We start from the raw sequence: 26,525 nt of genomic DNA, 5'->3' as shown, positions 1-26,525 counted from the left end.
ATCCAGACTTGGCCATTATAAATGGCCATGCCCACGTTATGCTCGCAAGCTCCCAGGGAGTGCAGTAATTAATCCTGGCGGGAACTTCATTAATCTTGATTTAGTGCCCAATGTAGTTGCACCCCCCTGCCCCCCTCTCCCTTCATTTTCCTACACAGCGAATGGCTCAAGGAAGAATGTTGGTTCCTGGTGATGGCTAGCTGGGGAAGGGGGTTCTGCAGTTCCTCAGCTCCTTGGAGCACACAGGTGCCTCACCCCAATTTTCAGCCAATAGCTCACTGCGTGCAAAAGGACATTTGGCAATGTAGGGGTTAAAGAGTTAAGTGCCTGATTCTCTCACTTTTCTATTACCTGCAACCTTCTCTCTGGAGGGTTCCTGAGCTTCTGGAATAACAGCATTTCCTAGTTTCTTCTCCATCTGCTCCAGAGCTCCTGTGAGGTAGGGTCCCCACGGGACCTGGCAACCTGCAGGGGAGCTAAATTCTAACATTCTGGCATCATCCTAAACACTGAAAACAACCCCCCCCCCCCATAACCTCTGGCTCACAGCATTAGGGTGTTTTCTGGGTCTCCCTCCTTCCCTGGGCTGCCATGAGCCCTTCTTCCTTATAAGTGCCGCCATATATGTCTGAGAGTACACATAAGGCAATGAATGCTTGGGGTGGAGTGTGATACCATCATCCTGAACCTGCAAGCCTTCTATTCATCAGACCTTCTCCTTCCACATCAACTGGAAAAGCTGTCACCAGGCAGATGGCAGTGCCTTAGTTATGCCCAGGGCTCCTGGGTAAGTGGACTGGATGAGAGGGGCACATTCATGTCTTTCCACTCAACCATAGTTCTTAAAATCTAGTAAAGGTAAGGATTAAACCTTAACTAGTATTTCTAAAAGGTGTTTTAACCCACAATTTAATGGAAAACTTAAAGAGATACAAGGACTTTGGCTAGTTACACGACTTACAATATCTTATTTTGTATTAGTAGCTGATGTTTTCATGGCTTGTGTGGAATTAATGCACTCTGAATTTTTTAAAAGTGTATTTATTTTGAGAGAGAGAGAGAGAGCGTGCGCATGAGCAGAGGAGGGGCAGAGAGAGAATCCCAAGCAGACTCTGCACTGTCAGCGCAGAGCCCTACCCGAGGGCTCGATCCCACGAACTGAAATCATGACCTGAGCAGAAACCATGAGTCAGATGCCTAACTGACTCAGCCACCCAGGCACTCCTGCACTCTGAATTCATTCATAGAGCTCAAGACTTTCAGGTTCATCAACGGGTTCCAGAATTTCTGAAACCTTGACAAAAATGAGATACAGACACCTGACCACCATGGCTTTTTAAATTCAAGTTTATATATTGACAGAGAGAGAGAGAGAGAGAGAGAGAGAGAGAGAGAGAACAAGAACATTCAAGCAGGAGAGGGGCAGAGAGGGAAAGAGAATCCCAAGCAGGCTCCATGCTGTTAGTGCAGAGCACAATGTGGGGCTCCATCCCATGAATTGGAAGACCATGACCCCAGCCAATATCAAGAGCTGGATGCTCAACCAACTGAGCCACCCAAGCACCCCTGACCACCATGTTTTTTTCTTCCACTCAACCATTGTTCCTCACATCCTTTCTACCTGATTTAACTCTTCTTGGCTTCTGGTTCAAGAAATACATGTGCCTTCAAAATGAAGGCCATCAGGTTCCCCAGGTCCCCTTCAGCAGTGCCTTGACTCTTTTCTTTGAGGAGATGCCTTGTACAGTGGTAGGTGGAACTTAAAACAAGACAGACCCAAGCCCAAATCCTGGCTCTGCCCTCAGCAGCCATGAGCTTTTCCACTGGTTATTTAACCTTGTTTCCTTTGGAAAACTGAGAGAGTTTTCTGCCTCTCAGAAATGTTCCAAGGTATAAATAGAATAATGCACATAAAATACCTGGCATGTAGTAAGCACGTGATAAATGGGTGTTGTCCTTATGATCTTTTCCCAAAATAAAGGATTTCTCTTTATCCCAGAATCTTTAAAGCTTGTAAATCTTAGAATAATTCTACCTATAACCATCACTAGCAGCCTCCACTTACAACAAACTAACTACAGAATAACGTTAGAATCCAGGTTCTATTTTTGTACTTGTTTGAGTAATGTGCTATAAACTTTATACACCACTTTCACATATATTACTCTATTTACCTCCCACATCACACCTGAGAGTTCTAGACCACATTAAAAAAAGATTTAAAGCAGATATTTTGTGTTGTAGCCACAATTTATATGGTGTGTGTCTGAGTATAAAAAATGGATGGGTATATGAGCAGATGATTATTACATTTGTCTATGAATATGAGGGGCGGTTGTCAGAAGTATATTCCATACCTTTATATTCTGGGTGCACTCCAGGTCTCCTCCCTCTATTCTGTTCACACCAGGATGTCCACCTCCATCCCTCTGTATGCTGTTGAGCTGCTCTGTGGGCCTTGATAGTGCTAGGAGGAAGAGCTGCCTGGACATACCTAAGAAGCGTGCTGTGGGCTCGGTGAATTGCTCTCATGAAAATTATTTAGAATGGCCAACACTGGGGCCCCTGGGTGGCTTAGTCAGTTAAGCATCCGACTTCAGTTCAGGTCATGATCTCACAGTTTATGGGTTCAAGCCCTGCATCGTGCTCTGTGCTGACAGCTCAGAGCCTGGAGCCTGCTTCTGGATTCTGAATCTCCCTCTCTCTCTGCTCCTACCCTACCTGTAGTCTGCCTCTCGGTCTCTCAAAAATAAATAAACATTAAAAAGTTTTAGAATGGCCAGCATAAAGTATCAGTACCACTTTCTTTCTGGCAATAGGCATACAGACACACACACATAGAACAACAAGAACACACACACACACACAATGTGTTGGTTGTTTGCCTGCCCTTGGATCTATTTCCTGATCTTTACTCTGCTCTGACAACAGGAAATACGTTTTCTAAGCTCCTTTGCTAACTGGCATATGGGCCAGTTCAGCCGAAAGTGGAGTGGAAGGCTGGTGGGGCATTTCTCCCTTTGCCTCAGGAGGCCTCTCTGTCAGCACCTGCACCTCCTCTATGGCTCCAGTTCCTAATCGATGGCCCCAGATTCTAGTTCCTAATAGTGCCACCTCCTCCTGCTTTCCCTGTACCAGCTCTGGGAATGGTCATAGTTTCTTGCTATTGTTTTTCTTTGCGATAAATCTTTTCCATTTGGCTTCTGCCATTCAAACTCCCCCTTCTTTTCGTATTGTGTATAAGACATAAAGAAGATGCAGAATCCTGGGGCGGGGGTTGTAATCTATGCAGGATTGCTCTGCAGGGCACCAGTGTGTCCCAGTTTCCTGGATGGGAGATTTCTCTGGGTGAAGAGAATTGTACCATTTCAACAGGCAGATCGAATCCAGATTCTGCTGAAACTACCAGTCAAGCTGTCAGATCACTGGGGAAATTTAAGTTAAATTAGTTATTTGGCATTATGAAGACCAGGGACCAGGTAAACTTTTCTCCTGCTGAGAGCTGCTGACAAAACTAACTCATTTTAGTTAGCTTTTTAAAGAAATAAATTTGTGTCCCATTTATCTGCTTCTTAAATTAGGAATTGTGAACACAAGAGCCTATCAATAAGCACAAAAAATAACACAAATATAAATTTTGGGTTCACGACCAGTTAATGTGGATAGACAAGGAACCAGGGAGTGAGGGACAGATAGGAAGGGGAGAGACATGCTCCAAGGCTCTGTCAGAGACCCTGATGTACAGAATAAGAGAGAAATGTGGAGAGATACATATCACTCACAAAACGATACCCCTCTCCTGTGGCCTTTCAGGATATCACAGCTAAAGACTTAAGTAGTTTTATTTCCCAGCTATAGGCATAGACTCTATCTGGAGGCCCAAGACATGGATCCCCAAACTTCCCTGTGGTTTGAGTCCAGTGGAGAAACACAAATCCCGTGTTTATCTGCCTGCCTTCCTGACAAGTGCCTTGAACTTGTCATGTGTCCTCAGCCCAAGGTTGAGGACATAGTAGGTGCTCGTATATATATTTTTAAAGTAATTTCTACTCCCAGCATGGATGGGGCTCAAACTTATGACCCCGAGATCAAGAGTTGCATGCTCCACTGACAGAGCCAGCCAGTGCCCTGGTGCTCATTTCTTTTTTGATGAATGTCACAGAAATGGAATCAGCTAAAAAGCAGTGTAAGAAGTTACTTCGTTCAGTCTCTCCCCAATCTAGACATAACCTTTTGACTCCATGCTGTATGTAAGAGGTGGCAGCAAAGATTCTCCTTCTTTACTCTCTCTCTCTTTTTTTTTTTTTTTTTTTTTACAATTTCCCTTTTTACTTTACCATGTTCATCCCAGAGACAAATTCATTATCCTCTAGAAGGCAGCAGAGTTTCTTAGAACAGGAGGTGGGGGGAAGGATAGGAACAGAAGATATAAATAACCTTTAAGTTATTTTAAATTTAAATTTAAATAGGCACTCCATACAATGGCATACTATATTCAGCAACAACAACAACAAGGAATGAATTGCTGTTACCTGCAACAACATGGGTGAATCTCAAAATAATTATGCTGAGCAAAAGACGCCAGGCAGAAGGTTGTATACGGTATGATTCCATTTATATGAACTTTTCAAACAGATGAAATAATCTATAGTGAGAAAAACAAATCAGGGGTTACCTGGGGCTGGGGATGATGGGGGATTGAGCACAAAGAGGCAAATTTTGGGGTGATGGGGATGTTCTGCATCTACATTAGGATGGTGGTGAAGTTAACAAAACTCTTCAAACTATATCCTTAAAATTAGTATATTTTATTGTCTATATGTAATTGTACTTCAGTAAAGTTGATTAGAAAACATGAAAATAAGGGCAATGAAGGAGCTGGGCTTTGTTGCTAGTGGTGCACTCAGGACACCCAAGTTGGGTGTAAGTGAGTTGCTTTCCTCCTGGCTAAGGCTGAACCAGGCTGAAGGGCTTGAGCTTAGACTTCATAAGGACCTCTTGGGCTTATGTTAGGAAGAAGGAATGGGAATTGCTTTCCTCATTTCACGTGGAAAGGTCTTCCCAACACCCCCTTAGCAGTTATCTCCTTTCTTTCTGGAAGGCCCAGGTTCAGGCCCTGTGTAAGCCTGCCTTTCCATCTGTGAACGTGAGGAGGAGACAATTACTTGAAGGTAGGGACAGAAGAGCACAGGGCAGGGTAGCTGATTCCTCCCAAATTCTGCCTCATGGAATAGCTCCAGAGGGCACTCTCATGGAATCGTGGAGTTTTGTAATTTGTCTGACTTGCATTCAGAGGAGGAACTTCTTGGATTTCAAGACCATCAGAAAATGAGTGCAGAGTAGAGAAAGGGGAATCCGTTTTGCTAAGAGCCCAATAAACAGAGCATCCAGATGCCCAGGGTTGCTGGCAAACATGTTGCTCAGGCACGGGACTGAGTCCTGGGCTCCTGGATGCATCCTGCCCTGCATCCCCCTTGCCCTGTGGCCAAAGCAGGGCTTCCTTAGCCAGGGTGGGGAGTGTCTAATTCACCGGAGGAAGGCTTGAGGGGCGATGGGGTGGGTGACTGGAGTACTGGAGAACGTGTTGGGAGAAGAGAGGTGCCCAAGGGAATTTTCACACCCACTACCTGCTGCTACTGCTGTGTGCTGACAGCTCCCCCAGTGCCCGACGTGAGATTGCTGCCAAAACCCTGTCACTATCCTACAGCGTTGTGAGTCCAATGTCATTGATGGCGGAGTTGCATCTGTTCTGTGAATATTGATTGGATGTTTATTATGTGACAGGCATAGTGTTAGGCTCTGGGGATAGGAAGAAAATCAAAAGCCAGTCCTGACCCTCAGGAGCTCCCAGTCTAGTTGGGGGAAACCTGCAAGTAAATGGGTAAATTAAGAACATGGAGGTGTGAACTGTAATGGGAAAGCAGAGGAAAGCTGAACCATACCAGGAGGAAGAAATCAGCCAGTCCTGGAAGCAGGACATAGCACAGGACAAGTGACCTGGTTTGTGCAACAAATCAATGACAGCAAAAAAGGGAGAGGGCTCGATCATAGAATAACTTATTGGATATAATAACCAAATGCAAGGTGTAGACTCAAACAGTTTTTGAAAAAGGCAAAACTATACTACAAAGCTAGAGTAATCAAAACGGTATGGTACCGGCATCAAAGCAGACACACAGATCAGTGGAACAGAATAGAGAGCCCAGAAATAAGCCTGCACATATACGGTCCATAGTTTCTGACAAAGGAGGCAAGAATATACAATAGGGAAAGGATGGCCTCTTCAATAAATGGTGCTGGGGAAACTGGGGAGTCACACGCAAGACAAAGAAACTGGACCACTCTCTTATACCATATGCAAAAATCAACTCAAAGTGGATTAAAGACTTGAACATAAGATTTGAAACCATAAAACTTCTGGTGGAAAACAGAGGAGGGAAAAGAAATTTTTGAGGCAATCAGGAAAGTTTGAATACAGATTGGGTGTTATTTGCTATTAAAGAATCTTACTGTGCTACGTATGATGGTGACATGGTGGTCATGAAGATTATATTTTTAAAAAGTTTTTAGGGAGCCATGCTGAAGTATTTATGGGACAAATAACATGATGTCTGGATTCGCTTTAAAATACTCCAGGAAAAAAAAAAAGAAAGAAAATGTGGGGGATACTAGGTAAAACAAGATTGCAAAATGTTCATAAATGTTGAGGTTGAGTGACAAGCACATGAGGCATATTATACTCTTCTTTCTACTTCTGCGTAAGTTTGAAAATGTCCATAAATAAGAAGTCTTTAAAAAAAAGAGGTCCCGGGGGTGCCTGGATGGCTCAGTTGGTTGAGTGTCTCTCTCTGTCTCTTTTTTTTAAAGGTCTGACTCTTTTTTTTTTTTTTAATGTTTATTTGCTTTTGAGCGAAAGAGAGAGAGACAGAGGCGTGAGTAGGGGAGGGACAGAGAGAGGGAGACACGGAATCGGAAGCAGGCTCCAGGGTCCGAGCTGTCAGCACAGAGCCTGACGCGGGGCTTGAACTCACGAACTGTAAGATCATGACCTGAGCCGAAGTGGGATGCTTAACCAACTGAGCCGCCCAGGTGCCCCGGTTGAGTGTCTGACTCTTGATTTCAGCTCAGGTCATGATCCCAGCGTCGTGGGATCCAGACCCACATTGAGCTCCATGCTGAGTGTGGAGCCTGCTTGGGATTCTCTCTCTCTTTCTCCCTCTGCCCCTCTCCCCCACTCACACTTGCCCTCTCTCTCTCTCTCTATGTCTGTCTAAAATAAATAAATTAATAGATGATAGATAGGTAGATAGATAGATAGGTGATAGATGGATGATAGATAGATGTCCTGAAGAGTTTGAGGCAGAGTAGACAGAGACACAGTTGTCCATGAGCAGGCACAACGAATTCAGAAGGAAGAGCCTACTTGGAGGAGTTTGCTCAGCAAGTACTGTGGATGGGATGCAGACGGCGTGTCTAACAAACAGCTGGACAGGGGAGGCCAGGGCTTGGGAACAAGGCTGAACTGCTAGTGTGGGAACCCACAGTCCATGCTAGAGTGACTGTTGAGGAAACACGTGAGCCCAGAGGTCTTCCTCCTGCTGAGGGTAATGGTCCCCATTGTCCCTTGGTGTGTTCCTACCTCCTTTGTCATCAGTTGACTGACCATATATGTTTGGGTCTATTTTTGATACCTTGGCCCCATCCCTTGCCCCACATTTCCATAATCTCAGGCTAATCCAGGGAAGGGTTCCCTTACTGATGCCAAGAGGGGTGGAGCAGGAGCCTAGTTCTGCAGAAGGCAGGAAGAAATATCTACTACACTGTTGCGACATGGAGGCACCTCCCATGCATAGTATGATTTAATTTCCATAATAATCCTGTGAAATATTATTATTTCCATCACAGGGAAAACTGAAAGCAGCAACAAATGAAGCCGAGAGAGGTTAAGGAATTTGGGCCGGTGCGTCCAGTTAACTCTGGGCCATGGAGGTGTGTCCAAGGACTCAGGGTTGCATCCTGCTATCATTCCTCTCCTCCTCCCGTCGCCTTCCAACCCCTGTCATTATCTCCACTGTTGCTACTTACGATTTACAGACTATGTGCCAGGCACTTACGCTAACCATTGTGTATACACTGTGTTTACTTTTTGGCAACCGTACAGGATGGATGTTATTAATCCTCTTTTGCAGATGATCCTGAGGCTCGGAGAGGTTGTCTGGCTTGCCCAAGGCTACTCAGATAGTTAAATGGCTGAACTGACAATTGCACCAAGCTTTGTGTAATGCAGAAACCTGTATTTGTAGTCAGCATACACAGTGTCCCCCAATGAGCCTGGCACATGTGCCCAGAGAAGTTGGGGGCATGTGCACTCAGCTCAGAGAAGATGGCATATTCAGGGTCTCCAACGCACTGACTTCACCCCAACCCCCTATTTTTTTTTTTTTTGATGTTTATTTCTTTCTGAGAGAGATAGAGACAGAGCACTAGAGGGGGAGGAGTGGAGAGAGAGGGAGACACAGAATCCGAAGCAGGCTCCAGGCTCCGAGCCATCAGCACAGAGCCCGACGCGGGGCTCGAACCCACGAACCGTGAGATCATGACCTGGGCTGAAGTCGGATGCTTCACTGACTGAGCCACCCAGGCGCCCCTACCCCCACCCACTGTTGATTAATGGTGTGGAACAGCCTAGCTCTCCTGTCCCCATGCAGGTGCAAGGGTAGCATGGGGCACTGCTCGTATCCTTGCTCGCTCCACCTGTGGAGGGGTCACTGGCCCCAACGAGTATTAGTAATTGGCATGCTCCCTTCTTGAGGTCACCTTGAACATCACTGCTAATTAGAGGGTTAACTTTGCCCCAGGCAGGCCCCACTGCACACAAGGGATCAGGAAGTGTGATTCCCTAGCAAGCCACAAGGCTGCAGAGGGAGGGGAAGACACTGGAATCTGAAGATCTGGGCCCGGCCTCAGTTATACCGCCGGCCTTGCATACAACAAGCCTCTTGCCGCTTCCTGGTCTTTGCTTATGATGCGCCCTCTGCCTGGGATGCCATGCGCTCAGGCGATTCCTGTTTTCCCTCTAAAAGTCTGCACAGAAGCCCCCTCGGCTCCTTTCTATTCCCACCACACAGATCAGTGTGCTTACTATATTGGACTATGGTGACGTGTGTCTCCTAATTGGATCGTGAGCCTCTTGAGGTCAGGCACCAGATCTTCGTCATCCTTGTATGTGCAGTGACTAGCACAGCCTTAGTCCCTAACAGACTCTCAAGGTGTTTGACGAGTTAATGGATGGGTAAATGAATGAGTGAAGTAAATACGCTCCCTCTGTGACCAGCCCCGAGCCTCAGTTACCCCATCTGCAAAATGAGGGGGTTGGGTGCAATGGATTCCGAAGGCCCTTAGTGCTTTATAAGCACTCTGGCAGGGGTGGTGGGAATGGGCCAGCGCCTGCAGAGTGTTCTCTCTGAACACCTGCCCCCTTGGAGCAGAGACCGGAGCTGGCAGCCCGGTGATGGATGCAGGACTCCCATGAAAAATCGAGGCCAGGGGCTGAGCTCCCCCTGCCAGGTGGCTTGAGGGCCACGGAGTGGCGTGGCGCAACGGCAAGGGAGCGTTATCGATGGCCTGACACGGCGTTTGGGGGAATTGGCCCGTCCTCACACGTAATTATGAGGCATAGGATTATGTAAAGGGACGGGGCTGGATCAGGAAAAAAGAAATACTTTGTATCCAGCAGTGACGATGAGTGAGCTGGGGAGAAGACCAAGCCATGCGTCTCTTCCAGATCGCCTCTCCTGCCTGACGATCCCACTCTGCAGTTGGCGGAGCTGGGGCGGGGGAGGGGGGGGTCTCCCCTGGGTGCCTCTGTGGGAGCCAGCCTGCCACTGCCCTCTGCGTTGGGGTTTGGAGCTGAGGGGCCCCAAGGGCACTCGGTCCCTAAGGGCATCTCTTCCTTGGCCTTTTTCTGACAAGGAGGACTCTGCAAATGTCAACCTTAGCACCTGTGCAGTGCCTGGCAGAGAGTAGGCTCTCAGTACTATTCACTGAATGAATGAATGAAAGACCGAGTGACTGAGTCAATCGATACACAAATTACAAGGATTTTTGTTTTTCACTCGTTGCCCTACCTCTAGCACCTAGAAGTGTCTGGAATCGAGCGGGCACTCAGTAAGGATTTGCTGAATGGAGGACTGACCTGAGGAGTTTGGATGCAAAAGCGTGAGACTGTGGCAGGGACAAAGCACCGGAGCGTCCTTGCACCCAGAGGAGAGGAGGGCAGGGGCTGGGGGGGAGGAGCAGGGGCCAGGGTTAATACACCGGGAGCGAGCACATCCACACTCTCCGTGTCCACACTGTCCTTGAGCCAGGGCCCTTGGGACGGGCTCTCCTGTCCTTTGTGGCAGTGCTTCTCAAAATGTGGCCCGCGGACCACCCGCGTCGTAATCACGCAGGATGCCCAAACTAAACCTGCGGACCCAGAATTTGGGGGTTGGGCCTGGGAATCTGTACTTTATGGAAGCTTCCAGGAGATTTTGAATGCACATTAAAATCTGGGAGCCATTTGGTTAGGGTTGCTGGGGTGGAGATTCCCTGCCCTTCTCACCTACCACCCTGTGGGTAGTAGTAGGAAAACAAACAGTAGCCTTCACTCACAGAGGTGTGTATGTATTATGTCATGTAACTTCCCAACAGCCCCATGAGGCGTGGCTGTTACAGATGGGGCAACTGAGACTCTGCAGAGTGAACGAACTCGCCCTGGGGCACACAGCTGGAGGGTAGCAGAGTTGGGACCAAAGCCTGGCTTCTAAACGTTATGTGGGATTCCCGTTGCTTCCCTGGTGGGATGTTTCCCGGTGGCTCATCCCGGTCCCCCTTCCCATCCTTGGAGCTGAGCCCCGCCCACCGTCCTGATCTGAGTGAGAAGAGTCGTCACTTTCACCTCCAGCCTGTGCTTTGGTGGAAATACACAGCGCAGAGGGGGCATATCCCTCAGGTGGAGGGTTGGTTCATTTTCGTTTAAAGACCTACATGGCACTTGGGGCCCGGAGGCGCTTCCTGTGTGGAGCCCGTGGCTTCTGAAGGCAGCAAGGCGAGTTCCTGCAGGCCGCGGCTCTGACCCTACTAGCCCTGAGCTCCCTGCCCCTCACCCCCGACTTGCATGTCGCTGGCTGTCACCTGCTCGGCAGATGGCAGACTGGCAGCTTCTCTCCCTGGGCTGTGCCCAGATTGGCTCGGCTATGTCCTGGCTGCCCCTGAGCTAGAACCATCTGTGCCCGAGAGAGCCCCAACATCACCGAGAAGGGCAGACGTGGCCCTCGTAGCCCCTCCAGGTTGTGGGGAGAGAGCTCAGGGCACGGGAGAGCCAGCCCACAGCTGTACCTGCCCCTGCAGAGAGAGGGCTGTCGAAGTCCTTTTGAAGGCTGAAATGCCACCCACCTAGCAAATGCCGCGGACCACATTTCTTCATCGGAGCCATCTCCTGCTGCTGCTTTTGGTCAGCAGAGAGCTCACCCCCTCCAACCCCCGGGTCTCCCTGTGGCCATTGGAGTTCTGGGGAAACCGAGGGAAGGGGAGGAGCTGAGCTGGCAAGGGTAGGTCTGCCCATGTTCCATGAGGCTTCTCATCCGGCTTTATTTTCATAGCTGATTGAACTCACCACCTTTTCGATCGGGGAAGCAGAGCTGGATTGAAAAGTTCCCTTAAAATGAAACCCAAGAACAGAAGACAGAAGAACCCAGAAGTAGAGCGTGTGCAAAATTAGTATGCTGTGCAGTGGGGCAGGGTGGGCAGGACAGGTGGTTCAAGTTCTTGGCCTTCTTGGGAACCCTGTAGCAGATTTGGGACTTGATACACCAAAGGGGGGCATTGTCCCCCCCCGCGCCCAAAATGCTCATTCGGGGAGAGAGAGAGAGACAGAGACAGAGACAGAGACAGAAGGAGGGAGAGTCTCTTTGAATCTGAAGACATCTCTGTGTGTGAGACGGAGCCTCAAGCCAGAGCCCCGGGAGATCGGGAAACTGAGAAGTGGTCTGATTCAACAAACATTCAGGTTCCATCGGTCTGTGTCCCAGGCCTTGGGAAAGGAAGCTCAGCCACTTCATGCTGCTTCCATTCGGGCCCCCTGGTCCCACCAGGAGCAGAGGGCAGGGGGCTGGCTGCACACTGGCAGGGGCCAGAGGTGGAGGCCACTACACTGAATCGGAAGGGCTGACACATCCCCGGGCAACCTGGCCGCCCCTTTCTGGAAGCATTTGGCTGCACATTTCCCTGGGAAATGAGGACTTTTAGGAAAAAAACTAACAACAAAAAAAAATCCTACCACTGCATTGCAGAGCCTCTGAGGTTGGTGCAGGCTGCTGGGCGGCTGCTTGAGGCACACATCCACCACACGTCGTCACCCAGCCTGCACCCGGCCCAGGGCCTCCTCGCCCCCTCTGGCAGCTGCTGTCGCAGCCCTGACGGCCAGGGAGGGGCAGGGGAGGTGGGCCACCGGCTCTCCTGCCACCCAGCCCCTGACCGGCCCGGGCAGGATCCGAGGGAGAGGCAAAGGTGGGGTGGCAGAGCAGGGGGAGGGGAGAGAGCAGGGGGACTGGGTGGTCGGGCTTTGTCACAATGCCCTGCTTATCTCCATCGCTGAGGGTATGTTTAGCCGAAACCTGCATGTGCCCATTCCTGACGCCGCCCGGTGTGAGCCGTCCTTCCATTCTCTCCTTGTTCTCTCCAAAAAAGGGGGCCACATAGCCTTTGCTGTCCATCCACTTCCCGTCTCCCAGCTTGCAGACTCATGGGACCATCAGAGCTGAGAGGGACCTAAGAGACCATCTAATCTAGTCTTTCTATTGTATTAGCGAGGAGCCCGAGACCCAGAGACGTGAAGCGACTTGCCCAAGGTCACTCGGTGAACTGAGGGCAGAGCTGGTTCTAGGGCAGAGGCCCACAGGTGGTGCCGGAAGGGACAGAACATGCGGAGTGAGACAAGTGACAGGACGCGCCGGAGGGGGTCTGGTGACTTTCTGCTGATAGGTTAGTGAGGTCCTAGATTAGCTGCTCGACGCAGCCCGGGAGGACAGCACTGACACTCGTGCCAGGGGCAGGGGCAGTGCCATCCCCCCTAACCCCGAGCCTCTTCCAGGAGGGCAGCCCCCCTGGAGCCCTCTGCCTTCACCCTCCATAAGCCCCCTCCCCACTACTGGCTCCAGCCCGTCTCACAGGGCTTGTGGAGGACAAGGCTGTCGGTTTCTGGACAGGGAGGCTGACATCAGGGCAAGTGAGAGGCCGTCCAGGGGGAGGCATCTTCCATTCATTGCCCCAGGAGCCGTGCCCCCAAAGCCAGCTCACAGCATTCCTGTGTGAGGGAGGAGAGGGAAAAATACAGGGAACCACCAACCTTTTCCAGCTCACAGGGTTGCCTGACTGCTACCCTCCCACCCGACTTCTCCCCAGGGCCATGTGGTAACCTCCCACCCCCGTCTTCCCTTCTAAAAGCGAGGAGCAGTTCTGTCCAGGGGCCTGGCCCCCCTCTCCCAGGGAAATGGGCTTCAGGTCTGCCTGGGAGGAGACAGATCTATGGGTGGGCAAAGAGGCCCTCCCTGGGCCCTGATCATCTCTTCCGAAGGCCGCCTTTGGCACTGCTCTGGGAGGTTGCCCTAAGACCATGGTGAGCGTGCCTCCTGCGTGGGTGTGTTTGGACCAGCTCTGTGCCAGGCTGTGCCGCTGACCGGAAATCTCAATCAGGTCTGGGTCACACTTCAGAACATCTCCAGATAGGATTATAAATTATGTAAACATCTGCCTCTTGACTTGATCGGGAGCAAATGATACATGGCCATCAGAAGTACATCCACGGGAAAGAAATGTAACCGTACCTTTTACCTAGGACTCTGCCAAAGTCTGACCCCTGGAGTTTGGACTTAACTGCCTCATGTTTGGGGTGTGTTGGACTTCTTTGGATATCCCATTCCAAGAAGGATAGACAGACCAGGTCGTGTCTGGAAGGATTTGGCCAGGATGGTGGAGACAGTGGCAAACACCGAAGGAGAAGGGAGGGAGCACAGTAGGTAGGCAAAGACGCCGTGGGGGCCACAGCAGCTGTTCTCAGAGAACAGGAGAGCCATCACCCCTTCTGGATGGCTCCACTCTCGCCAGCAGTGGAAGAGATTCAGATTATAGGGAGACAGATTATGGTTCAAGATGAGGCAGCCCCTGCTACAACGTGCAAGCAGAGGCTGGGTTATCGGGGATGCAGGTCAGGGGGCTCCTGCGCGGAGCTGGGGCTGGGACAGCTGAGCCGGGGGGCAAAGGGAAGTCACATGTGTGGCTGTGTCGGGCCCTCTGCGTGCGGTGTGTGTAACATTCAACGTGCTCTATAGCCATCAAAGCTTCACAACATCCTTGCTACAAGAAGTGTTATCTGCTGCTTTTATAGATGACACGTGAGCCTCAGGAAGGTTCAAGACACGTCCTCAAGGTTGTCCACTTAGAAAGCGGCAGTCAGGACTCAAACCCAGGCCAGGTCCCTTGGTCTTTGTACCCTCCCACCCTTGGCTTTGTGTCTCAGGCTCTCAGGGCCCTGGAGCAGGAGGGAGGGGCCAGATGCCCAGATAGAGAATGGCACCACTGCTGCTCTGGGTCTAGAATAAAAAGCAGCAAAAATCAAGGAGACAGGGGAGCAGAAGAAGCCCTTGGGAGCTGAGGATAGGGAGCCCAGAGAGGATTCGATTTGCCTTGGACTCACACAGCTATGATCAGTTCAGCCTCGGGATTATTCCTGATGGGTCCAAACTCCCCGGCTGACTCTTCCGATTGGTGTGTGTGTGTCTGCGTACCTGTGTGCCTGGGTGTTCCTTACCTACACGCACATGCACGCGCGTGTGTGTGCCTGCATGCATGTGTGTGTGTACATGTGTGCATGTACCTACGTGCGTGTGTGTGTGCGTGTGCGCCTGCATGTGTGTGCGTGTGCCTGTGCACCTGCACGCATGTTTGTGTGCGCCTGCGTGCATGCACGTGTGTTCCACCGCCTGCCTCTCCCATCAGTGCCTCACAATCCCTTGTTGCAGCAGATCAGGAGCCGCAGGCCAGTTGCTGGGAACACCTGCTCCTCTGCCTCGTAGGGGTGCGGCAGGGAGGGCTGCCCAGCCTCCTCCCAGGAGGGCCCCCTCCCAGGCCCTCTACAGCCCCAGTAGGACAGGGTCCTACCCCATCTCCAACCCGTGGTGAAGGCCCCAGGGTGTGTATTGGGTGGGGTGGGCAGAACGCGGTGGGAGCCCCTTGGCGCTCAGGTTTGGCGGCCTCTGAACAACCCCAGACAAACCTGCTCCCTCCTCTCCTGTGCGCAGGCCCACTTCGCTCGCCCTGCCACCACCTCTTACAGGCACAGCCTCCTCTCTGTGCACAAGGCACACTTTCTGGTTCTGATTTCCTGCCCTCGGTCCGCCGCTGCTCTGACCAGGGATCACTTATCCAAACCTGTCCCCGGTTTGGCCCAGCACTTCCTGCCCCATGGAAGCCCCTGTGCCCTCTCTCCCTGCATCATCGCGCAGCCCTGGGCCAGCGGGAGGAAATTAGAGACCGAATGTTCTGGCCCCTTGCACTCCTAGGGTCTCTCAGACCCCCTGGCACATACCTGTCTCTTCTGGAGAGACAGCACGTGGGAGTGAGAACACACCACACAGGCCCGTGCCTGGGAACACTGCTCATCTCTGAGCCCCGGCATCCTATTCTGAAAAGCGAGGATAGGAATATCTGTCTCGCAAAGGCCAAAGTGAGTGAAAACACGTAGACTCAGCACAGTGCATGGCAGATTAGCGGTGCTCCCTCGCGAAGTAGCGCAGTGCTCCCTGGTCACCCAGAGAGTCTCGGGCACATGAGCCGCTGTCGGTTCAACAGTAGATAAAGGAAACCGGAAACTGCAGTGACTCTGAGATAGCAAAAGAGAACAAGGCGACGTTGTGAAAGCGGGGCGTGCACTCACGTCTCGTAGGGCCGCTGTCGGGGGTGCACCGCACCTGGCTTCCTCAAGCTGTGCCCCGGACTTTTCTGTCCTCCTCTGACGTGAGCACACCCTGCGTCTTCAAGCCCCACCTCTAGGTAGGTGACGCGCAAACGTGGATCCCCGCCCCCAGCCCGCTCCCCTGCGACCCACTGGCTCAGCATCTCCATTTGGAGGCCTCAAAGGTATCTCAACACGTGGCCCATGCTTTATTCCCACTGCCCACACCTGGTGTGGCTCGAGGGTTTTCTGTCCCAGTGAGTGACATCCCCTGCCAGCCAGCAGCAGAGAGCGTAGGAGTTCCTGTTGATGCTTGCCTCTCCTCCCTTTGTATCCAACCCAATACCAACCCAGTCACTTTCTTCTCTCTTGAAACCTACTTCTCTCCCATCTCCGGCACTCTGGTCCAGCCAGTCTCTTACCTGGATTGCGCAGAAACTGTTCACTCTGCCTGGAATGCGCTTTCCCCTTCTCCGCCTGGTTAGCTTCTGCACGGCCTTCAAGCTTCAGTGCAAGGGCTGCTTCTTCCAGGAAGCCGTCCTTGATCTCCCCAAGAAGACGGTCTATTCGAGTTGTATGGAGCCATCCCACACTCCTCCGCAGTACTGATTGTAGCGTAGATCTGACGTGTGCGTGCGTAAGTGTATGTCTGTGGTCATATGATTAGTGTCATATCCCTAAGTAGACGGACACCCCGTGAGGCACAGTCTTGCCCATCGTTGGCTCCTCGGTGCCAAGAACAGCATGTGATGCACGAAGCAGGCAACTCACACAGAGTTGTGGAATGGATGAATGGGTTGGTGAGGGTGAGTCTAGAGTCAGGTTTTGCATGTGGACAGAGGCCGGAGGAAGGAGTTCTGGTCCCTTAAAGACACAGGCTTGGGTTGAGGGCAGAGCATGCAGGGTGGGAGGCAGCTATCACAGGATCCGGGAAAACCTCGTCCAAGAGGCAGCGTGGACAGCTGAGTGGCCTTCCTGGGAAAATGTGCCTTCTAGGTCACGTGACCGTGAAAATATTAGTCCTCAGGAACAATTACTTAAGTTAATTAGCTCATCCATTTAAGCAGCAGCTAAAGCAACAGGGCCTGAAGACCGTTTTGGGAAAGACACTCAATTATTTGCACCAATGTCACCCTAATTTCCCCGGTAAGCTTGGCTGTGGCTGGGCAAGGGAAGAGACTTGAACACTCAATTAATTTCCCCTGTTTGGGGCCTGGGATGGGAGGGAGAGAGGGACCCTGGGGGCGAGAGCTGGCTGAAAGTAGGCTGGCAGGGTACCACAAGCCCTGTGGCCACCCGAAGACTGCATCATTATCACACAGACCCTTCTGATAAAGACATAGGATTTGCAGGGCTTTGAGATGTCACCCCAGAGAGAGAATAACTTAGCCAAGGTCACACAGGGACAGACCCAGAACCCTGGTTCCCAGCCTCCTAGACCAGGACCTCCTCCTCAGGAGGGGATGTGCAAATAATAACTGGTGGCCCAGGAGGTGAGGTGACAGGGTCACAGGACATGGCTCACCCAGAGCAGCAGGGGCCCCCGCCTCCATCTGGGACTCTAGCACCCAGTCTCTGTTTCCCCATCTGGAAACTGAGGCTAGAGTTTGTTTGAAGTAGGCTTGAAGATAGCCCCACTCCCTGCTCCCCATCTCTGGGGACAGTCTTGAGTGCCAAGGTTCTAGTCTTTTTCCGACCTCCGTGTGAGGTCCACAGCCCCGAGTGATTAGGCTTGTGCCCAGAACCGTGGAAGGACAAGCCCCCCACCTCACCGAGCTTACAGTCTGAAGAAGGAGGTGTGGCCACCCAGAGATGCGACCAGAGAACAGCACAGAGAGTGCCTAATGGAGTGCTGAACTGTGCCTGTGAGAACCAGTCAGGGAGGACTGGAGCCCCAACAGCAGAGATGGCACCTGGGGGGCTCTGAGGGACAATGAGAGGTGCTCCAGGTAACTATGTGAATAGATACAGGGAGGTAGGCACAGGAAGGACGTGGATGGCTGGAAGGCTCAGGGGGCTCAGCGTTGGGGGCAGAGGCAGGAGAGTTGGAACGGTCAGATGGGGCCAGTTTAGGAAGGGCCATGATGGCCAGAGAGCAGCCTTTGAGCTGGGTGCACTGGAAAAGGGTGACGCTCTGGGTTTTCAATCAAGGGAATGGCGTCGAGATGCGGAGTCAGGGAAAACTGCCATGGGGAGGAACAGATTTTCCATGGTTTGCTGAGCTGGGGGACTTCTCGCAAGGCTAGGTTAAGAGGAAATCCCAAACTCTAAGGGAGTTGGAAGTTGGTAGTGGAGTGATGGGCATCCAAGGGCAGCCCAAGCTCTAGGCATGGTGTTTATATGTGTCATCTTAGACGAGGTGGCTATGAATGTTCCTTCAGCAAAAGAAACTGGAGGGGCGCCTGGGTGGCTCAGTCGGTCAAGCTTCTGACTCTTGATTTCGGCTCAGGCCATGATCTCACCGTCGTGAGATCAAGCTCCGTGTTGGACTCAGCACACAGTGTGGAGCCTGCTTGGGACGCTCTCTCTCTGCCCCTCTCCCACTTGTGCCTGCGTGTGCGCTCTCTCTCTCAAAACAAATAAACTTAAAAAAATAAAAAAGAAACTGGAACTCATAGAGTTTATGTAATTCGTCCAAGTCTCACCCTTAATATTAAGGCAGAGCCGAGATTCCAGGTCTGACTTTGAAGCCACAGAGGACACACTATGGTTCTGAAGCAGTCCGTTCTCCCCCCTTGGCTACACAGAGAATGACTGATGCTGGGGGGGGGGCCCCAGGCTAATTGAATCTGAATCTCTGGGCGGGGGGGGGGGGGTGCTGGCCATCTTTCTTTTAAGCTCCTCAGGTGACTGATGGACAGAGAGGCTGAGAAGCCCCCGCACTGCAGCAGGTAGCCTCCTGCTTTGGCCCCGGGCTCCAGCCATCCCCTCGCGGTTGGGGGGGGATGGAGGGGGAACTGACTCGTGTCACCGTGTGCTAATCTATCGTTGTCAAGGATGCAGAGAGCAGGGAAGACAGATTGATACATCGCACTTGATCTGGGGTGGGTCTCCCGAAGAAGGGCAGTGGCAGCCACGGAAGGAGAGTGAGAGATGAAAATTAGGGGGGGATCTGTGTGGTGGATCCTGGGAGAACAGTGCAGCCGGAGGCTGAACCCCAAACACTCCCTGTCGCCCAGAGATGTGTGGACCAGGAGTTCCTCCTTTGCCATTACCACAGCCCTTGGCACATGTCTGCTGCTCCCCGGCAAGCCAGACTTCCAAACCATCCTTCCGGCTGAGATGTCACTCCCTCAACGCAAAGGGCTGAGGGGCGTTCTGTCTCCGGTGGTGTCCCTTCCACTGACATCAACTGCCACCCGCTCTGCTGAGGGAGCAGCTCTCCCAGAGATAGTTCCAATTGAATGGCTGTGATGGACACCACTTCAGACCCTATCATCAACTTGTGCGGCTTCCTTAAAAGTGCACCTCAACTTTCCAATTCTGTAAAATGGGTAGAATAGAAACCTAGTCCTGAAAAGTAATAACTATTGATAGATAGGAACGTGCTGAGGTGGAAGGGGAACTAACCAGCTATAGAGTCTAACAGTCGAGGATCAAATCCAGTCACTGTCACTTACCGGGTTATTAGCATCTTCAGAGCAAGTTTTTTTTTTCTATGATTTATGAATCAATGACTTCCAAAGGTGTATCTCCTGCGTAAGCTTCCTCCCTGAGCTCCAGGCCCGCATCTCTGCCTGAATCTGGCACAGGTTCCCCACCGAACATGCCCCCAAGTGAACTCACAGCTCACATCTTCCCCCCCCCGCCACCCCCGTTGGGGGACTACCTCTCTTAATGAATGACTTTGCCATCTTGGAAGGTGGTGAGACACAAGCCAGAGACCAGAGTCACCCTGGATCCCTTTCCCCCACCCTGCACTCCCAGTCGCCAGCATGAGTCTTCACCCCTTCCTCTTCATCCCCTCACCCCGCCCCGCCCCCCGTGCCCGCCTTGTCCGGGATCATCTCTCACTTACCAGTGGCAGTAAGTAGCCCACCCCTTCTCTGTCCAGCACGGCTCCTGAGCTCACTGCCTGCTGATAGTGTCAAAGCCTCGCACGGTGCCCTCGCCCGTGAGGGTTAAAGCCAGGCCCCTCTAACCCAGCCTGCGGTCCCCTCCGGCACCACTCCTGGCCACTGCCCCGCTTTGTCCAGGGTCTCCGGCCAACGTGCCCAGTGCGTTCCTGACTCCACACTTTTTAGCACTTGATAGTCCCTTGATGTGACCCCCTTTTTCCTCAGGATCAAATCAGAAGCGTGCTTCGAGAATCATTTGGAAGTTGTCTTCTTTGGGTGATCTTTACATCCATTGTCACTGCCAGCAAGGCTCCGGCCAGCGGTTCCAGGGTTCTCTGTGCACTGGCTCTGGACCATGTATCCCTTGCTCCATCATTCTGTGCTTATGGGCCCGTCTCCCCCAACAGACCTACAGGCACGAGTTGTGCCCTAGAGCAGTTTATATCCTAGGGCCTAGCAGAGTGGTGGCCCTCAATAAATGCTTGAGCACTCATTTATTGAATACACACTCAATAAATGCTTGGAAAGATCCCTACTGGGTTCCCTTTTTGTCCCCCAAAGATCCACTAGACCCATGCCACACTAGAAGGAATAGACACACATGATGTGCCCTCTCTCTATATTTGCTCTGACCAGTAGATGGCAGCAGAAATGTCACCTTGTGCAAACACAAGGCCCCTTCTGGTGGTCGTCTTAGGCTGGCTAAAATCCCTGCTCGCAGGTGGGCAGGCTTACCTGGAAACGCGAGGCTTGCCCAGGTAAACAGAGTTCCTCACTCCGCAGTTTACACACCCACAGTTATGGGAGTTGCTTATGTTGGCTTCTTGAATTCTCTGGGAAGATCTTCCGACCCAAGACCCTTTTCTTCTACAGGGCCCTCTGCCAAATGTCTGTTCTTAGATGGCCTACACGTCTGGCTTGAGACTAGAGAGAACTTGGACTCACTCTTCATGTCCAGGAAAATGGGGGATATGGCGATGGTTTGTTCTCTTGTGACAGTAAGAGACTGGAGTTGGCTGTATAGTCTTGGGCAAGTCACATCACAGCCCAGGAAACGGATGAGCATTAGAGCCCCCACGGACCAGCCCTTGGATCCTGGCCCCGGCACTTCCCAGCTGTGTGAACTTGGGCAAATCATTTGCGTTTTTTGAGCCTCACTGTACTCGGCTGTGAAATGGGGACAAACACTGATTTCATAAGGTTGTTGTAAAGCTGGGCTCCTGGGTGGCTCAGTCTGTTGAGCGTCTGACTCTTAGCTTCGGCGCAGGTGATGATCCCAGGGTCGTGGGATCGAGCCCTGCATCTGGCTCCGTGCTGAGTGTGGAGCCTGCTTAAGATTCTCTCTCTCTCTCTGCCCCTCAGCCCCTCGCCTCTGGGCTTTCCCTGTCTCTCTCTCTCTCTCAAAAAACAAACAAACAACAACCACAACAAAAACAGTAAATTGTAAATCTTCTGTAGGACCCAGTGTCCACAACCTTGTCCAGCTTTTGCTTAGGAATGAGGGCACTTGATATTGATTGGCATATGGCAGAGGGGTTTAGAGCGTGACCTCAGAGGCAGAATATCCGAGTTCAAATCCCCCTTCTTCCACTTCCTAGTTGTCACCTCAAACAAGTTATTTTACCTCTGTCTACCTCAATCTTCCTGTCTGTACACTGGGAATAAGAAGGATCCCCTGTCCTAAGGTGGTCGTGTTAAGTTTGTATCAAACCCTTAAAACGGTGCCTGGCCTGTCGTGAGCCCGCCACGTGTTACCTGTCTTCGTGGTCATTGCCAGCATTAGCATCTCAGTACCTGTACTGCACCAGCTCCAGGCACCTACCTGTTCCTACTGGAGATCTAGTGCTCTGAATCTGCCTCGGCCAGCATGTGTTCTGGGAGCCTCCTAGAGCCGACTGGCACGTGGGTCATCACGTGGGTCTGGACTGCCGCTGGCCGCTGGTGTCAGTGCCTCGGTGTCCCACACCACCACAGCCCCACACTGCTCTGTGCAGCCTCTCTCTGCTCCTCCTGCTGACGTGCCCACCAGCCCAGGCTTCCCACCTTTCCCAGCTCTGCAGGCTCTTTCAGAGAATGGGAACCACTCCGCACCCCCATGGCGAAATGCTCATTCGAGGGGCAGGGTGGCCTGAGCCTGGAGTGTCACATTTAGCAAGCCAGCTCTCGAGACCTCCTTCAGTTGACGCACAGCTCTTTTCCTTTCCAGACCACTGAGTCAGGCAAGGTCAAGGGCCAGCCACTCTATTCAGTCTGGAGGGTCATGCCCTCTGACCCTCAAGCCCTTTGTGGGGTCTGGCTCATTTTGTCAGCTGTATTCCTTCCTTTTGATAATTTATTTATCAGAAACCTCTATTGAAAGACTGCCAGATATGTCTCCATATGTCTGGAGCCCATTTTGGGCACAATTCAAGTCTCCCTGGGGTACCGCTCGGTAACCCCATGTAAACCAATGGATGCAAATAAATACTCCGGAAGAGCCTTATCAGCACACTCCTCAGGTTTAGCGTATGCACGCGGTCCTCAGCTTCGCCCACCCTGCACTTCTTGCCCCCACGACACATAGAAACTGTCTCGCACATAGTAGGCACTAAATAAACAGCAGATATTTTTTTATCAGTTTTCTCATCTGCAAAATAGAGATAATATAAAAAAATAATAGCTAACGTTTACTGAGCACTTACTATGTCCCAAACGTTATTTTAAGTTTTTCCCATGTATTGACTCATGTAATATTCACAGTGAGGTGAATACCATTTTTGTTCCTGTTTAACAGATGAGGCGCAGAGGGGTTGAGTGGCTTGCCCAAGGTCATACAGCTAGAGCCTATGGTTTTAAACTCGTGTAGTTTCCACCCTGTCACCTCCGACTGCTGTGAAGATCCAATGATTCCAAGTCTTATGGCTCCCAATGAACGCTGGGGGCCGCTGCTCCGTTTGCTCCATGCGGCTGAGGAAGAGGAAGGGAGGGAGGAGGGTAGGGGCGAGGAGGGGGGAAGAGGAGGAGCGGGGCTCCGTTAGCGCTAGCGGTGGTCGTGGTGGTGGCTGCAGGATGTAGAAGTTCTTTACAAGAATCCAACTGCATTTCTGGAAGGGAAGAACTGAGAGTCATTATTCTGTCCGGACAGGTCCGAAGCGGGGAGGGAACTTGGTCAAGGTGAAGAGCTAGGTTGGCTTTTCCAGCGCCCCCTTTCTCTGTCTCAGTCAGCCTGGGCTTGGGCTGTGGGGTGGGGGTTTCCAGCAAGGCTGCCTTCAGCCAAGGTACAGGCTGCTTCCCCAGGGTACCAGCTGTGGGGCTGCTCATGGAACAGGGCTGGAGGGACAGCACTGTCAGCCTTCTCGGGCACTAGCTAGAAAGGAGGACATCTGAACGACAGGAAGCCAGCCCGGGGAGACTGCAAGGTCCTCCTCGGAGCACCTCTTCCTAACATGGCCCTCCATCCACCGGCCCGGGAAACATATGGGCCACAGGAGCCTGATCCTGCAGGGCTGGACCGGAGCCCGGAGCTCCAGGGCAGCTCCAGAATTTCTGCGTAGGAGGGGCACAAGTGCTGCTCTCTCATTGGAAGGGAGGTGAGGGGATTGTTTTAGTCCGGGGACTTATGTGGAGGTGATTTTTCTGGGAGATCATGAAGGAGGTTACCCCGCTGCCCCCTGCCCCCTGCCCTGGGCTCTGCCATGCCACTCCGCTCCAAGCAGGGTTGGGTTGTGCTGACACCCAGGATCAGAGCAGAGAATCCACGATGGCCCAAAAGGCAGAGCCTGGGTGGAAGAAGCCGCTGAACTGCATCAGCCGTCTGCTTTGTCCTGAAAGCATGGGGCGGGGGCAAGGAGAGGAGACTGACTTCGCACCCCAGGGAGGAGGCTGAGAGGAGAGGAATATGACCATTGGCCATTCCTTTATTCCTTCAACCCCCGTTTCTTCTGGATTTCTTTACATTTATTTCTTTCACACAGATATGCCAGGAATGGCACTGTGTTAATCTCTGTGCATTCATTATCCCTTTAATCCTTATGATAATCCTGTTTTATAATTAGAATCCCCATGTTGCAGATGAGAAAGCTGAGGCTCAGAGAGGTTATGTAATTTGCCCAAGGTCGCACAGCACACTAGGTGCAGTGCCAGGATTTGAAAACACCGAACCTCAGAGCCACTAGGATGTGTTGGGTGCCCACTCTGTGCCAGTGGGCCGGATGGGTAGGAAGTCCTTTCCGTTCTGGAGCTTGTAGTCTGGTGGGGGGAAAGTTTCCACTGGGAAATGGCAAGGGTGACAAGTGCCTGTCTTACAGGCAGACGAGAAGTACAGGGTACACGGAGAGGTGTCAGGGGACTGAGACTGGTGGAACAAAGAGGAGTTGGCGTCGCGATGTGGAGCAGAGAGGCCAGGGTCCTCCACCAAGAGGACAACATGTGCAAAGGCTCCGTGGCAGGGAAGAGCATAGCCCTCTCAGGACCTGCAAGGAGATCAGTTGGAGCCCAGAGGGTGAGGGAGGAGGCAGTGCCAGGCAGAGCTGGAGGGTGGGCGGGGGCCACATCTAGAGATGTCTACAAGAAGCAGCTGGTAAGAGGGGTAACGGTAAGGAGCCCCTGGGGCGGAGGGCACGGCTTAGCTCTGCACCCACCTCCTGTAGATTAGAGAAGGGTCAGCATCTGAGGTCACAAGACCCAGCTCCATGCCCTAACTCTGTACCAAACTGACACAAGTACTTGGGTGGGTCACTCACCCTTTGGGGGGGTTCCTGTGCCTCAGTGGAGTGAGTCCTCCCTTCCTTGCCTTGCTACCTGCTGGCGTTGTTTAAAAGGATCAAGTAAAATCAGCCCTCTGAACTTTCAGCCCTCTTCTCCCTCCTCCTGGTAAAAAAAAAAAAAAAAAAAAAGCTTTTGGTGGATCTCCAAAGAGAAGCATTTCTTCCCCCAGGGAGAAACAAGAGAAGCCACCGAGTGCCAGGCCCCCCACAGCAGCCCTGTGGTATGGCGGTGTGGCGGTGTGTGTGTGTGGGGGGGAGGGAGTCAGAGGAGCATCTGACCTTGAGGCTTTGATGCTCGGTCCCCTTTTTCATCTGAAGGGTGGTGAGGGGTCAGCAGAGCCGACTAGAGAGTCTCAGGCATCTGTCTTGTCCTTTAGCCCACACGTAAACACACACACACACACACACACACACACACACACACACTTCCCAACACCGATGTGCGGCCCCAGCCCGGCGGATGGGGATGGGTGGTACACACTCCCCCACTCAGCCTGCAGCCTGGAAATCCCCGAATCAGCTATTTCTGCAGCCCAGGGTCCGTGACTAGCGAGCTGCTGTTCTAAAGAGCGGCTCCAGCCCGGCTCCAAGCAGCGGGTGCCGCAGTATTGCAGTGGCCGGGCTCTGGGGCGATGTGGATGTCGTGGGGCTGGGCCAGGGAGAGGGGATTCGCTGCAGGTATTGGGACTTCCCAGGGCTCCTCGGACTCCGTGGAGATAAGAAGCCCTGGAAAGCTCTGAGTGGGGCCCTCCCCAACACATGCATATAAGGGATTTGGGGTGGGGCGGGGGGAGTCACTTCCTGGGTCAAACCCCAAACGTGATGATTCTTGACTCTGGGTGTGCAGTACAGGAGCAAGGTGAGAGTGAAGGGGAGGCTGTGGGGATGAGGGCAGGGATGGGGTGGGGCTGGGAAGGTCCAGAGACCGGCGGCGTCCTGACACCAGCAGGAATTGCACAGGGCTGAGCTGGGGGGCTGAGGTCTCAGTGGGTGAAAGCTGGGCATTGAGGGTGAGGCACCGGGGTGAGACTGAGGCACGGGAGCCATACCTGGGCCTCCAATCCTCCCTGCCCCTCCTGCCTGGTGAGTGTGGGAAAGGCCCCGTCCTCCCTGTGCTCCCGGAGGGTTGAGGCCTCCTAGCCTGCCGCAAGAGGGAGAAAGCGGAGTTGTGGCCAGCGGGGAGGCTCCGGGTCTACCTGGGAGCCAGGCCCAGGTCCTGGGCAGCACACGCTTCCTCCTCTCTCCGCAGGGGCCCCTCGACCCGCTTCCTCCCTCCCCCGGAGGCTGGGGGAGAGCCCCCCGGCTCCAGTCCCGACTTCACCCTCCCGCGCTGATGCTGGGGACCGCAGGCTGTCGGAGCTCCCCGGGCCAACTCCCCTCACCTCCCCTTCCCTTCCGCTCTCCGCCTTTTGTCTCTATCACTCCTCTTCTCCCTCCCTTTTCTTTTCGTCCCCGACTCGGGGAAAACCTTCATCCGTATCCCCTGAAGCAAATCGGCTCCCTCCTACCCGATAGCCGGTTCCCGACAGCGCAGAGATCCCCCTCCCCCCCGCCCCTCCCCCAGCCAATCCCCGCTCCCCAGAGGCTCGTAAAGCTCGTGGGTGGCGCGGGTGGGGTGGGGAGTGTCGCAGGAGGGCACGGAGTGGGAGGGGACGCCTCCGCATTGCCCCTGGAGCCCCGCGGGCCTCCGGGGACCCGAGGCCGGCCCCACCCACCGCAAACTTCTCTAGG

General features: G+C 52.6%; 1 protein-coding gene across 1 annotated transcript in view; it reads left to right on the top strand.

Annotated features, from left to right (window-relative positions):
- SYT2 (synaptotagmin 2) overlaps positions 1 to 26,525 on the top strand; it is a 109,029-nt gene that overhangs the window by 36,166 nt on the left and 46,338 nt on the right. The gene's annotated exons all lie outside the window — the stretch shown is intronic.

Source organism: Prionailurus bengalensis, chromosome E4 (assembly GCF_016509475.1).
Source record: "Prionailurus bengalensis isolate Pbe53 chromosome E4, Fcat_Pben_1.1_paternal_pri, whole genome shotgun sequence".
Lineage (NCBI taxonomy): Eukaryota > Metazoa > Chordata > Mammalia > Carnivora > Felidae > Prionailurus > Prionailurus bengalensis.
Note: the sequence above shows the minus strand (reverse complement) of the source record. Positions and strands in the feature narration are given on the sequence as shown.